Raw genomic sequence first — 15,189 nt, 5'->3', positions numbered from 1 at the left:
GCAGGAGGGTGTCCACAATAAGAAAATCAATGAAAAACTGGGAATGAACTCTATAGATGTAGCTGTCAGGGCGAACAGGTTTAGATGGTGGGGTCATGTTACACGCACAACGTTACCCAAGAGACTCGTGGGTTCAGCAGTAGAGGGTAGGAGAAGTCGGGATAGAACAAGGAGAAGGTACCTGGATTCAGTTAAGAAAGATTTTGAAGTAATAGGCTGAACATAAGAAGAGGCACCAATGTTAGCATTGAATAGGGGATCATGGAGGAATTTTATAAGGAGGACTATGCTCCAGAAAGGGATAATCAGTCTTAAATGATGATGATGATGATGATGATAATGATGATGATAAATGATAATAAACCAATTTTCTCGGCAGTTAGAGACCACCGTAGGCTTGCCTAACCGAGGGGACGGGAGTCTTGTAGAAACGGAGTAATTTTCTGAACCCTGGATTGATTATACCTGATATTTTGCTAGTTGGTGAAAATCCACAAAAGTCTCCATCTTCCAATTATGGAGTGTGGGACTGCGGCTGTTCGATGAACTGTAGAAATACTATTCCAACAACCGTTATTTTTATAACTTTTTATTTTGGCTACGAGTTTCCACTCCTCAGAATAGTCGCCTTCAGGCCCTGTAGCTTGAATGACAGGTAACAATATCGCTCGTGAAGTGTTCAACGGAAACAAAGCGGGAAATATTGTTTCCCTCTTCTAAAATTTACGTCTGGATGCTTCTGGTGATCATGCTACAGGGCCTGAAGATGATTCTATAGAGAAGTCGAAACTGGTAGCCTGAATGATAAACTATAATAATAAGGCCTGTTGGAATATTAATTTTTACAAAATCCAGAAAGGCTGACTGGTCCGTCAGTATGAAATCCATGCCACGGCTGCTTCTTTGCGAAGGGTCACTTAGATCGTCGCGGTCCTTCTCATACCTACCCCTACGCCAGTATCCCCCACCTCTGAGTGGTAAGGCTTTCCCTCACTGGCCAGAACAAATCGTAACTGCCACTCCGTTAGGTTGGTCACGTGGTCTTCTTTCTCCTGGACATCTCGTGATATGGTACGGCGTCCACGTTACCAAAAGTGCCCAGAGACGTGTTCGACATCGCAGTCGATCGCAGTACCTGGTTGGAGCACGTCGTTATCGGCACTAGCGCGGGCGTTCCCAACATTTTGTTGCCTGTGTGCACACTTCCTGTGTTTGTTAGTATCCAAGGACTGCGCATTTCATGTTAGTGCAGCTTTGGTCAGTTATAACGCTAAGAGTATTCCGGTGGAGATTTTATAGTGATGCAGCCATCAGCATCTAATCAGTAGGCGTGACAAAGCTGAGCATGATTTCGCTATGGGGAATTTGTGCTGCTCCTCTCTGAACTTCAGTCACCTCAGTTCTCTCGGCTGCTAACCATTTGCACTCTCTCTCTCTCTCTAAAGAGGCGCTGGATGAGCTATTCAGACGCTCGTTTCTGTGAGAGTTACATCTTTTATTTATCTTGACCTTCACAAACACATTTTCATGCCACATTTGATTTAATTACGGGTGGAGTAACCATTTTTTTTATTGTATTATTCCCCTATATTTAATTTTTATTTTATTTATTTATTTTTGAACAATACATTTTAAATCTGTAGAACTAATCTGTTGCTTCTATAAATGATCGTTTCAGCTCTAAAAACCTTCTGCGAGACGAAACGGAGTCCCTTGCCACCCACGATCACGAGAAAGGCAAATTATAAGGTGAAACCAAGTATTCCTGCTAACTGGGAGTCAGGGGCAAGACCTCTTCATTAATTAATCAATGTTCAGTTAGCGATACTAACAGCATCCACAATATGAATGCGATACAGTTGTGAAGCTCGTTTTTTCCAGCCATAGATTATTACCGCTGGCTATAACTGGTTGTATCAAGGCTACGTGCAGATCAGCGTCGTGACGACTGCAGCCACTGTGTGCTTTGCTCTCTGCATAGTCAGCGCACTCTCTCTTACCTACCTTCAACTTTACAGACTGAAAAATGTAGTAGAAATGATCTTAGCACAGAAAAATCCTCTCGGTACCACCTAAACACTAAACTTCTTAAAATTCTCTGCGTTAAGAACCCGACTTAACTTCTTTCAGCATCGAAAGACTGCTAATGGTCCATCTTTTATCACAGTAGCTATAACCGATCTACATTCCATTCTTGTCACTCTCCCCTCCCCACCCTCCCCTCTCAGTTCCCTACATTTCACTCACGCTTTACGCTTACTTACTGTGCCCTCTACTATCGAGCCTGTTTGCTCTTACTTAACACTTACCACTTACTGTGTTAGTTCAATCTTCCAGTCTGCCATTACCTCTCCTGTTTCTGATTATGTTAAACACTGTTCAAAATATTGTAAATAAATTAATACTACAGTCATTTTAATGTGTGCTATTACTACTATGAACAAGAAACATGGCAACAGGAGGAACAAATCAAGATCTGACCGAAGGATACAAACGCCTAGGTGTAAAAATCTCAGAACAGAGAAAAGAGGACAAGAAAAGTAATTCAACAATAAATACTTCCAAGTTCACTATTGCAAAGTTAAAAGATGTGTTATGCGGTCAGATTAGAAAAGAAACAAAAGGAAAATTATTCAAAACAATTATTGTAATCATAATGACATATACATCAGAAGTAAGGACAGTTACTTGTCACTTAAAGAAGAGACTGATGGCAAATGCGATGGGATTCTGGAGAATTTCTGCAGGAATATCCAGGAGGGGAACGGTCAGAAATGGTGTCATCAGGAAGAAAGTGGATGACACAAGTTAGATTAGTTCGATAATTGATTTTGTGGAAGAACAGCAATTCTTACAGTATGGACATACGAAAAGGATGTCAGAGAATTAGTTTTCCACGAAGGATTATGGGATGGGAACCACCAGGAAGGAAATGTGGTTAATTAGAAGAACAAATATCGAATCTTAGAATACCGGAAACGGTAAATGCACTGTAAATGCATAGTAAAAATAGTGAACACTGTTATTAATTAGTATTATTTTTATTTTGATAGTCATAATTAACTATATAACAGTGTTTCGTGTGTATAGGTAACTGAACAACAAATACACATAGAAACCAAAGCCTTTTTCCAGTGCTGTTGTAGTACAAGAGTTTGGCGTGGCTTCGAAATTTTCGAAGAATGGATAGTTTCTGATCCTGGTTATAGTGTCGTCAGCATATGAGAAACAAAAAATGTTCTCTCTCTGCTTTGATGCACAGGAATTTTTCTGCACCTGGGAGTTATCCTTTAGAGCCCCGTTTTATTTACGGAAAAATGAGGTACAGGGTATCAACCACAGGAGAACAAAGACAAGAACTGTTCATGCTTCCAAGATTTATAGGAAAACTACGACCTCAGATATAATAATAACGGCAAATTCTCAACACCCAGTGACACACAAACATGCTGTCTTTCATTCTCGGGTGCATTACCTAATATCCATCCCCACGAGTGAAAACAACTTCCAAATGGAATTAAATGCAATCAAACAAATAGCATCAAACAACGGCTATCCTCCTACCTTGGTAGACTCCATAGTTCACAAAAAGCAGATACAACCGGTATACTCTCATCTTTACCCTGCCCTTGACTCGTCACCTCAGCAATGCAATAAATGGTGCACAGTTCCATTCTTAGAAAAAGTCTCACTGGATGTAGCCAGAAAACTTAAATCCAGGATCGCAAAAACATAATTATCTGTGCACAATACTGTTGGACACATTTTACGTAATGGTAAAGACAATACTGTAGCTTTCGAAGAGAGTGAAATATATAATATCACATGAAACCGCGGCTAATTCCGTATAGGACAGTCTGAGAGGGTAATATGGGTGTGCTTGAAGGAACATCACAGACGTTGTAAACTTAGAGAAGGAGACTCCACCTTTGCAGACCATCTGCGTGAAGGTAGCCATAGTTACAAGTTGAAACCCGAAGTATTACACCACATACGAGAGAGAGAAAGTGAATTACCTCGTGATATTGGAAATTAATCAACTCATGTCCACCAACCCAAGCTTAGTGCTGAATGGCCACACACAGTTCCCTTACTAGCCATTTCTAATCGCAGGTACTACTCGTAATCCCATCTAGGCCTTATTGTAAATTACCCCTCTTACCCAGTTCCCCATTTCCCCAGTTCCCCTTTTTTCAGTTGATTTCCATCGCTGTGTTAAAATTTTTTTATTATGAATAATCACAGCTGCTTCACTCACCTGCTTACCACTACTACACCTTGTCTGGTTGTAATTTGCGACCTATTTAAGACATAACTTTATTCAGCCACAGCTTTAGAATACATGATCAAAGTTTATTGTTCATTTATTTTCTTCTCTGTACAACTGTTATAATTTTACTGAAGATCATTAGTAAATGTGACATATATTTTGTCTTAGTTGAATAATCTCACACAGCAATAATACTGAAATAATCCCTCTTGCTTTACAGTTTATACATGGCTGCTACTCAGCAACGGTATACGAGTTTCAACATGGGTTTGTACAGCCAACCGGTTGCAAATTACTGTTTCGTACATTGATCTGGGTATCGGCAGCTAATAAGGGTGTGTTCATCAGAATGAAATTTTGATAAATGTAAAATTTCATTGTGAAAAAGCAGTGATCTGATTTTAGAGCAGCTGTTCTCTAGTAAAATTAAACATTTTATTTTATTTTATTTTTGACTTGAGAATATTCTAAAATCGGACCATTGCTTTTTGGCAATGTAATTTTACGATTTATCAAAATTTCAATCTCATGCATACACCATTAGTAGGTGTCGAAACTTATGGCAATGTACCAGACAGTAGTCGGCAACCGGTTGCCTACATAGTCCTATGTTGATACCCTGTTCTTCTATTCTTACTTCTTACATTAATATTTTTTCATTCCTGGAAGGGGATACTAGTTTAAAATCTTTTAATCAACAAAATTTCACTGCACCACATACTTATCTTTGTACCTGTTGATGGCACAACAGTCGAAAACCCGTTCGTGTAACAAATAATAAATGTTGCAGAACATTATGATAGTGTTGTGTTTCACTCATAATATATCTAATATTCTACCAAGAACTGACGGAAGAGTCAATCAATGCAAAACTATTTCACCCAGCAAGCAAAATATATTAGGCAAGGGTAATAGTCTTGGAATTCAAGATTAGTGGGAGAATACAAGTTAAAGATAGAGGAGGAGATTACGGATGTAAATTCTACTCAATCGTCACTGACGATGATTAGTTCGGGCTCCAGAGAAATATAGAAACACGCGTGACAATACTGACCCTATGGTTTTTCTTAGAAGATAGATTAAAGAAAGGCAAATCTACGTTTATATAATTTGTAGATTTAGAGGAAATGTTTGATAATTTTGACTGCACCACGCCATTTGAAATTTAGGAAGTGATAGTGATAAAATGCTGGGAGCGAAAAGTTATTTACAGCTTGCGCAGAGTCAAGACTGCTGTTACAGGAATCGAAGGACATGAAAGGGATGCAGTGCCTTAGAAATAGTGGAACGAGTTTGTGACTTATCGTCGATGTTACTGAATCTGTGTATTAAGTATGCACTAAAGGAAACTAAGGAAACATTTGAGAATGGAATATTGAGGGAGAAGAAATATAACGTTGAGGTTTGCCGACGTCATTGTAATTCAATCACAAACAGGAAAGTACACGGGAAATTAGCTGACCAAATAGGCAGTGTCTGTAAAAGACGTTATAAAATGAATTTTTCAAAAAAGAACAGTGTCCGTCAATTTGTCATTAACAATTATTAAGTAACAAACATATTATCTCTATCCAACATGCCATAATAGATGTCCACACTTGAATCCTCACATAAATATTAACGCGATCTGCATCGATTAAAGACAGAACTTTTATAATTTTCTTGAGCGAACCTCGGACAATTTCAGCTTCGGTACGTATTTGACATCACACCATTGAAATCCACATTACTCCATATATGCTGAAGCTATAATCTACGTGGTCCTTGCACGTGTTCTCCGAGGGCGTGCTGAAATGTAATGGTTTCGCATTTTTATGTACAGACTCTTAAGGCTTTTAAAATAAAAGAAACTTTATTAATATTCTACATCTTTACTCTTCATGCCCACACATTTGTAAACCTCAGCCGCTAGATGACTCCAAACTATAGCTTGTAACAAGGCGATGTGTAACCCTAAGTATGTGGGTGCTTGAGAAACAGCGTGCTGTGATTGAGTTTCTAAAAGTTAAAGAACACCTTCGAGGACTTCACTTTGACAGTGATGAAGCGGTGCTAGCAGGTCGCGGCCCTGTCAACAAAGTCAAACATCCTACAGTGACGGTATCAACTATCTGGTCTCTCGTTGCGAGAAATGTGTTCGTCACCAGGGTGACCACGTTCAGAAAGCTATGTACACGTGGAGTATAGAGCTGTAAAATGTTAATAAACTCCTTAAGTAAAACATAGATTTTAGAGTTTTCACATAAAAATTCTGAGGCATTATAATATTACTGTGGTCTTCAGTCCAGTGACTGGTTTGATGCAGCTCTCCATGATACTCTATCCTGTGCAAGCTTCTTCATCTCCAAGTAACTAATGCAGCCTATATCCTTTTGAATCTGCTCAGTGTATTCATCTCTTGGTCTCCCTCTACGATTTTTACTTCCACGCTGCCTTCCAATGCTAAATTGGTGATCCCTTGATGCCTCAGAACATGTCCCACCAACCGGTACCTTCTTCTAGTCAAATTTTGCCACAAATTCCTTTTCTCCCCAATTTTGTTCAGTACCTCCTCATTAGTTATGTGATCTGTCCATCTAATCTTCAGAATTCCTCTGTAGCACCAAATTTCGAAAGAGTCTATTCTCTTCTTGTCTAAAGTATTTATCGTCCATGTTTCACTTCCATACATGGCTACAATCTATACAAATACTTTCAGAAAAGACGTCTTGACACCTAGATCTATACTCCATGTTAACAAATTTCTCTTCTTCAGAAATGCTTACATTGCAATAGCCAGTGTACAATTTATATCATACCTATTTCGACTATCATCAGTTATTTTGCTTCCCAGATAGCAGAACTCATTTACTACTTTAAGTGTGTCATTTCCTTATATAGTTCCCTCAGCATCACCTGATTTAATTAGACTACATTCCATTATCCTCGTTTTGCTTTTGTTGATGTTAATTTTATATCCTTCTTTCAAGACACTGTCCATTCGGTTCAACTGCTCTTCCAGGTCCTTTACTGTCTCCGACAGAATTACAAAGTCATCGGCTAAACTCAAAGTTTTTATTGCTTCTCCATGGATTTTAATTCCTACTCTAAATGAATCTTTTGATTCCTTTACTGCTTGCTCAGTGTACAGATTGAATAAAATCGGGTATAGGCAATAACCCTGTCTCGCTCCCTTCCCAACCATTGCTTCCTTTTCATGCCTCTCGACTCTTACAACTGCCATCTGGTTTCTGTACAAATTGTAAATAGCCTTTCGCTCCCTGTATTTGACCACTACCACCTTCAGAATTTCAAAGGGAGTATTCCAGTCAACATTGTCAAAAGCTTTATTTAAGTCTACAAACAAAGGAAATGTAATTTTGCCTTTCCTTAATCTATCTTCTAAGATAATTCGAACGGTCAGTATTGCCTCACATTTTCCAACATTTCTACGGAATCCAAACTGATCTTCCCCTAGGGCGGCTTCTACAAGTTTTCCCACTAGTCTGTAAAGAATTCTTGTTGGTATTTTGTAGCCGTGACTTATTAAACTTATAGTTCAGTAATTTTCACATCTGTCAACACCTGCTTTTCCGTGGGATTGGAATTATTATATTCTTCTTGAAGTCTGAGGGTATTTCGCCTATCTCATACATCTTGCATCACTAGTATATATTTTATTTTTATATTCGAGGTAGGTCATGTTAACACTTATGAGCGGTTTCGAGTGTGGATTGATGGACTAATGTATACGTCACATGTGCTGCGGCACGTTGCATAAAGATAGCCCGTATGTTGCTTGACAATGTCTATAGGGTCCGTAGTCGAAATTAGTCTATAACATATGAACTTGAATTTATACAGTCCACCATGGAAATTTTTTTCTTTTGCGAAACAGATTTATGCAGAGGGCCCGTGTGGAAACAAAATATAAGATGAATATCAGCAGAAATAAGTTTAATAGTGAGTGAATTATATTACTAAATGGGTTACTAAAAGTGGCTTATAAGATTTGCTGTTTGAGAAACCAAACAACTGACGATGGGTGAAGGAGAGAAGATATACAACGAATACCGTTATACCAAGAAATGCGTTTCTAAAGAGAAATTATTTAACATAGAACAGCGGTTGACGTATTAGGAAGCCTTTTTTGAAATTTTATGTGGCACGTAGCCTTGGATGTAAAGCAAACGTTGACGGTACTCCGGTCACACAGAAAGAGAGTGGAAGTTTTCAAACGTGTTGCTATAGAGATGTGCCGATTATGATATAACTAATGAAGTGGTGTCGAATCGAATTAGGGTGTCAAGAAGTACATGGTGAAAGAAGTCATCGGTTGAGAAGATATATCCTCTGGCATCAAGGAATCTTCAGATTGGTACTTGAGGGGAAGAGTGGGAGGGTAGAAATTTTAGAAGGAGACCCCCTCTTGACTTCAATAAATGTGTCCAAGTGGAAGCAGGATGCAGCAGTTATGGAGAGATAAAAACGATTTCACAAGGTAGACTGAGTTGCAGAACGCTATGAAACCAGTTTACGGCTGAACACCACAATAACAACAGCAACAGAAACAACAACATCTGGCACAGCTATAATCTCATTATTCTACATCTAAAAAAAAATTACATGAATGTCAGTATTTGTGGACAATTGAGTTAGAACCTTCTGTGTTGGTGGAATATCGTCGTAACGTGTACTGGGGTGTGCCCAGCGGCCGAACACAGAGGGCGCCTATGTTAACGGTATCTGCGCGTCTGATGGCAGGTTGATCACAGTTGCATCAAGCATGGTTCATTACGTCTCAGAGATGATGTAGCCCCTAGGTTTTGCGAGTGGCACGTCGTATCTAGGGTCTATCTCCGTTTGGGGAAAGCCATTTCCGCCAGAGTCAATTATCGTGGGCAGCTACGTGTTGATGACAGAGGGGCCGCGTGGACTGTAGCAGTTTATAACTGAATGAAATAAATCATTCGTCAGTTACTGCAGGACAAGAGACCAACGTGATAGCGTTCAGACCATAATCATCGCCGTATAACACAGAATCCATCGTCCCAAATCTGTTTCTATGCAGCACCTTCCTTTACCGCACGCCACAGGGCACGTACGTAGACACTTTGAGGATCAGATTTTGCAGTTTCGGATCCAGAAAACCAGTCGTTTATGTTATTATTTAAAATGTTACTTGCATTTCATTCTGAGGTATTTTTAAAGGGCAATACGCACTGATGCCCACACTGGTTGTAGAGGGTGAGCACAATGTCTCACCATGATTATAAAAATTTAGAACAGAATAACCGTTTGACGTAATAAGTTACATTTGATGCCGTTACATAGGTTAGTGTTACTAGTTGCTGTGACCAATAGATGGCGCTAGTGCTCCACTACACACACGCGGTCTGTTAGGTCACGTTAGTTTCTGGCGAAATGGCATCAAAGCAGAAGAAAGCGCAATGTGTGCTTTGGTTTCACGAAACGAAATTGCCCATCAGTGTTAAAAGTAAATTTCTGGCTTCTTATGGACGCAGCCCTCCTGACTTTAAATCAATAAACCCATGATATGCAAAGTGTAACGAAACAGGCCTTTTAAGCGGAGTCTGTCCAAATCAACTCGTCAGGCACCACGTGAACTTGAAATACCGCAAGCAAGTGTGGTGAAGATTCTTAAAACGGTTCAAATGGCTCTGAGCACTATGGGACTTAACATCTGAGATCAACAGTCCCCTAGAACGTAGAAGTACTTAAACCTAACTAACCTGAGGACATCACATACATCCATGCCCGAGGCAGGATTCGAACCTGCGACCGTAGCAGTCGTGCAGTTCCAGACTGAAGTGCCTAGAACTGCTCGGCCACCGCGGCCGGCGAAGATTCTTAATGAAAGGCTTAGGTTGCATGCTTACGAAGTGCAAACCGTGTAGGTCTTGCAACCGAATGATTTGCTGACACGAGCTGAATTTGCAACCGAGATTCTCAACAGGATTTATGCCGCTAACGATTACTTAAATCACATATGCTTTACCGATGAGTCCACCATTCATGTTAGTGGAATGGCAAACAGACATAATGTCCGTATATGGGGTTCAGAGTCTCCACATGCTACTGTACAGTTACAGCGGGACAGGAAAAAGTGAATGTTTGGTGGGGCTTCATGCATAACAAGGTTTTTGGACCGTTTTTCTTCACAGAAAAATCCATTACCGCTAACATTTACATAGACGTTTTGCAATAGTTCATTGCCCCAAAGTTAGTAGAATACCAATCATGGATAAGTTTTCAGCAAGTTGGTGCACCCCCCTCCCCCCCCCCCCCCCCCCAACATGGCTTTGATAGTGCATGATTTCCTAGATGAACATTTCCGGATCGGTAGATTGGAAGGAACAATCCAACACGCTGGCCACCCCACTCTCCAGATATTACGCCCCTTGATATTTTTCTGGTTTTATATCAAGGACAGCGTCTTCGCCACACCAGTTACTGACGTCGACGAACTGAAGGCTAGAATACAAGCTGCTGTGGGTGCTGTGACAGAACTTATGTTGCGGAACACCTGGCGGGAACTGGAATACCGCCTCGACATTCTCCGAGCTACCAAGGAAGCACACGTTGAGGTTCACTAACAAAAGTGGTCTTAAAAAACCTTTAACACTAAACTATGTAACGGCATCAAATGTAAATTATTATGTCAAACGTTTATTCTGTAATAAATTGTTATAATCAGGGAAAGACTTTGTGCTCACCCTGTATCACATATTTTACATTAATGATAATAGAACGTGAAACTATAGTTAAAAAGAAAGTGCGACTAGGGTTCTTAAGCATTTCAGCAAGCGACTGGCTTGTCTGTGAAAACTGTGAAACCTTCTGGCATGCAGAGAAGTGCGTATATTAGAGCCAACTGGTTCCTTTCCTACTTGCTTTGCCAGTAGACTGCTTCGGCTTCTCCGAAGAAAAGTTGCAAACCCCTGTCGGATGCTGCTTCTTTTTAGCTGTTGTAATTTTTTCAGAAAACATCTTTCAAACCTACTGCTGACAGTTTCACTAGGAACAATCGTTTGCTTCAGTGCGAGAGGGTGCTAACCCACAAACTGTTAAAAGTTAGTTATTGATATAGTTAGATATTACTACTATTTATTTAAAATAAACAATATATGAACAATTACTATCCTTTACTCTTCCACTGTACCAAAAAAAAAAGAAAAAAAGAGTTTAGAATATCTCTGAATCGCAGTTTTGCATTCCGAGAAGGGGTTAGCCAAGCGGTGACGTTACGTCAGCTAGTGACAGCCATAAAACACGCACTTGCAATCTCATGTTTCAGTGTTGACAACATGGCTGACGGTGACTCTGATACCGTGTCTGTGAGAAATCCAAAAAAACATTCAAGATATAGAGATGCCTTGAAGAAAGGAAAGGCAAAATTACAAAGGAAATGGGGACTAGACTAGACGCTGTTCCAAGATGAGATAGGGTAGCGTTTGCAAGGCTGAGGTTTTGAACAAAAGGACCGGAAGACCTCGGAAACACAGGAAAGAAACAGATTTCAGTCCCATCGCAGATTATTTGTGCTTACAAAATGCGAAGTGCTTGTACTTGTATCCTATCTTTTATATATATATATATATAAAGATTCTTTTATATATCAGTTCATGACAGTCAGTCTTACAAATTTCCTTTTTCTGACGGAGACACGTCCAGATCGTCCGCTCTCGAAACTCCGCCATCTCTCTCCCCACATCCACCACTGCTGGTGGCTCACGTCCAACTGCGCAACGATACGCGCTGTTCACATCTAACTGCCCAACACTACAATAGCAAATATTCCAACAATGCAAACCAGCCACAGTCTGCACACAGCACAGTCAGTGATTTTCATACAGAGGGCTACGTGGCGTTACCATTATAAAAACCGAAACAGCCTACTTACAGGTGTAACAGCAATCCCAGACACTATTAGTAAGCCATAAATGCTTCAAGAAATTCACCTTGAAGTAAATTGACCCCAACACTATTTTAAAACAAGTAACTGATGAAAACGGCGCTGTTGTAAAGCACCCCATTTTTTAAATTTAATAAATCTTGAATATGGCTGCGATTCTGCAACTGTATAAATTTGAAGAGGCTGAAAAAATCAGCCACTTGCAAAGGTAAAGGGTTATTTAGCCCATGACACAGCTTTCGATATTCATAAAAATATCTTCTTCGGAAGGAGTGAGCCTTGATACATAACTTGGTGGTAAATTACATTAGCTGACACCGAGCGGCACTTATCATATATAAAATTAATATAAATACCAGAATTTTGAGGTACCCTGACGGTAATCTGGCTGCTGTGGTTTCTATTTTTTACATCAATTTTATATATGACATGTGCCGCTCTCCTTCAGCTAACGTAATCTACCACCCTGTGATGTAGCAAGGCCCACTCCTTCTGGAAATTGGAAATTTGTGCCAAGTTTCAATGGGACCAAACTGCTAAGGTCATCGGTCCCTAGGTTTACACACTACGTAATCTAACTAAAATTAACTTAACACTAACGACAACATACACACCCATTCCCCAGGGAGGACTCGAACCTCCGACGGGCGGACCATTCCTTCTGAAGAAGATACTTTTATAGGTATCGAAAGGTATGTCATGGGCTAAATAACCCTTTGGTTAGCAACTGGTTGGCTGATTTTTTTCAACCTCTTAAATTTTAAATTTAATTTTTCAGAGTTGGCGTTCTGGAGCTGACGTTTCTCGCATAAATAATGAGTATTAGAACACGATTTTAATTTTCTGATATATTTTTGACTATAAATAATTGTTTATGAACCTATAAAGTGACTTCTGATTTACTCAATTTGGTGACATAAAGACAAACGTAAGGCTCAAAATATCTGAATCCCCTTTCCATGTGCCTTAGCTCCCTCTCGCATTCTAGCACAGATCAACTTGAGCTACTGTTGAGCCTTTCTGGAGGAGTAATTTATCAATTTCTTCAGTCTGTTCATGCTCAGAAATTTCTCTTTCCCAACTAGAATTCTGACCGTTAAAAGTGATGTTATGAGATACCATCTGTGTTATAAAGAGGCGAAATATGTTATCAGAACTAAGGAGCTACCAGTGATCGAGATCATTAATAGGTAAAACAAATGTACTTGACAAAAGACAAACGTAAGGCTCAAAATATCTCAATCCCCTTTCCATGTGCGTTAGCTCCCTCTCGCATTCTAGCACAGATCATCTTGAGCTACTGTTGAGCCTTTCTGGAGGAGTAATTTATCAATTTCTTCAGTCTGTTCATGCTCAGAAATTTCTCTTTCCCAACTAGAATTCTGACCGTTAAAAGTGATGTTATGAGATACCATCTGCGATATAAAGAGGCGGAATATGTTATCAGAACTAAGGAGCTACCAGTGATCGAGATCATTAATAGGTAAAACAAATGTACTTGACAAAAGATTGTGTGGTAATTTTCCTGACTGCTGAAATGCGAAAGAATAGGAAAAGTCCAAAAAGTCCAAACATTTCCCTTTAGAGAGCTCCGTTCTTAGCAGTAATAGGGATAACGACCATGGGGCTTTAAGACGAGTTTAACATTAATTCCGCTTACGGCTGTCAATCTCCTTCTGGCCAGCTCTTATCTTTCCGATTCCAACGGTATTAGGTTTCGAGGCCCTGTAGAGTCTTCCATTATCCGTCCTCAACTCTGACCTTGAAAGCTATGCCTTGTAGAATAAGGTGTTGATCACCAAAGGCTAGAAGATACCAGCATTCCAAAACTAACACTGATGAGGCAGGTTAGGCTCTTAAGCTGAGGTGGAAGCAGCCGTGGTAGGGAAAGGAAAATCTTAAAAACGAACCCACCAACAGGCAGGTCATCGACCTACCTGAGGTGTAGCTTTATTGTTCAGGTTACAATTTATGTATTTCGGAAAGGAATGATTACAGATCTGCCTAACAAGGCTAGAAACAGTCCTAAACATGAGAAAAAAAATGTTCTGAACACACATCCCCATTATAACGAAGGTTGAGAGCTTATAGGTGAATTGAAGCATCACCAAGCAAAAAAAAAAAAAAAAAAAAAAAAGTAAATAAAATAAAATGTAGATAAAATCTGTTAATCAAAGAAGCAATGACTGAAATAAAAGAAAGGTTCAAGGCTGGTATTAAAATTCAGGGCGATAAGTTAACAGTGATGAGATTCGGTGATGACGTTACTATCCTCAGTGAAACTTAGAAAGAATTACTGGATCTGTGGAACGGAATGAACAATCTATGGAGTACAGGATATGGACAGAGAGCAAACCGGAAAAAGATAAAAGCAATGAGAAATAGGAGAAATGAGAGCAGCGAGAAACCTAATATTATAATTGCTGGTCACGAAGTAGAAAAAGTTACAGAATCATGCTATCTTGGAAGCAAAATAACCGATGACGAACGAAGAAAGGACAACATAAAATGCGGTCAGGCAGTGAGGGCATTCCCCCCTAAAAGAAGTCTACTAATACCAAACATAAGTCTCAATTAGAGGAAGAAATTTCTGAGAATGTCCGTTTGGAGCACAGCATTGTATGGTAGTGATTCATGGGCAGTGGAAAAACCAGACCAGGAGAGAATCGAACGTTTGACATGTTGTGCTGCCGAGGAATGTTGAAAATGTAGCGCACTGTTAAGGTAAGGAATGAGGAGAGATTCTCCACAGAATCGGCACAGAAAGGAAGATAAGGAAAACAATGACGAGAAGAAGGGACAAGACGATAGGATATATGTCCAGACATCAGGGAGTTATCTCCATGGTACTACAGGTTGATGTAGAGGTTAAAAGCCGTAGGGAAAGACAGAGATTGGTATACATCCAACAGAAAGCTCAGGACGGACGTTGAAAGTGCTGACTCATGACTGAAAAGGAAAAATAAATAAATAAATAAAATAAAAGTGGCTGCACAGATGACAA

Source organism: Schistocerca nitens, chromosome 7, assembly GCF_023898315.1.
Source record: "Schistocerca nitens isolate TAMUIC-IGC-003100 chromosome 7, iqSchNite1.1, whole genome shotgun sequence".
NCBI lineage: Eukaryota > Metazoa > Arthropoda > Insecta > Orthoptera > Acrididae > Schistocerca > Schistocerca nitens.
This window is presented reverse-complemented; position numbering follows the sequence as displayed.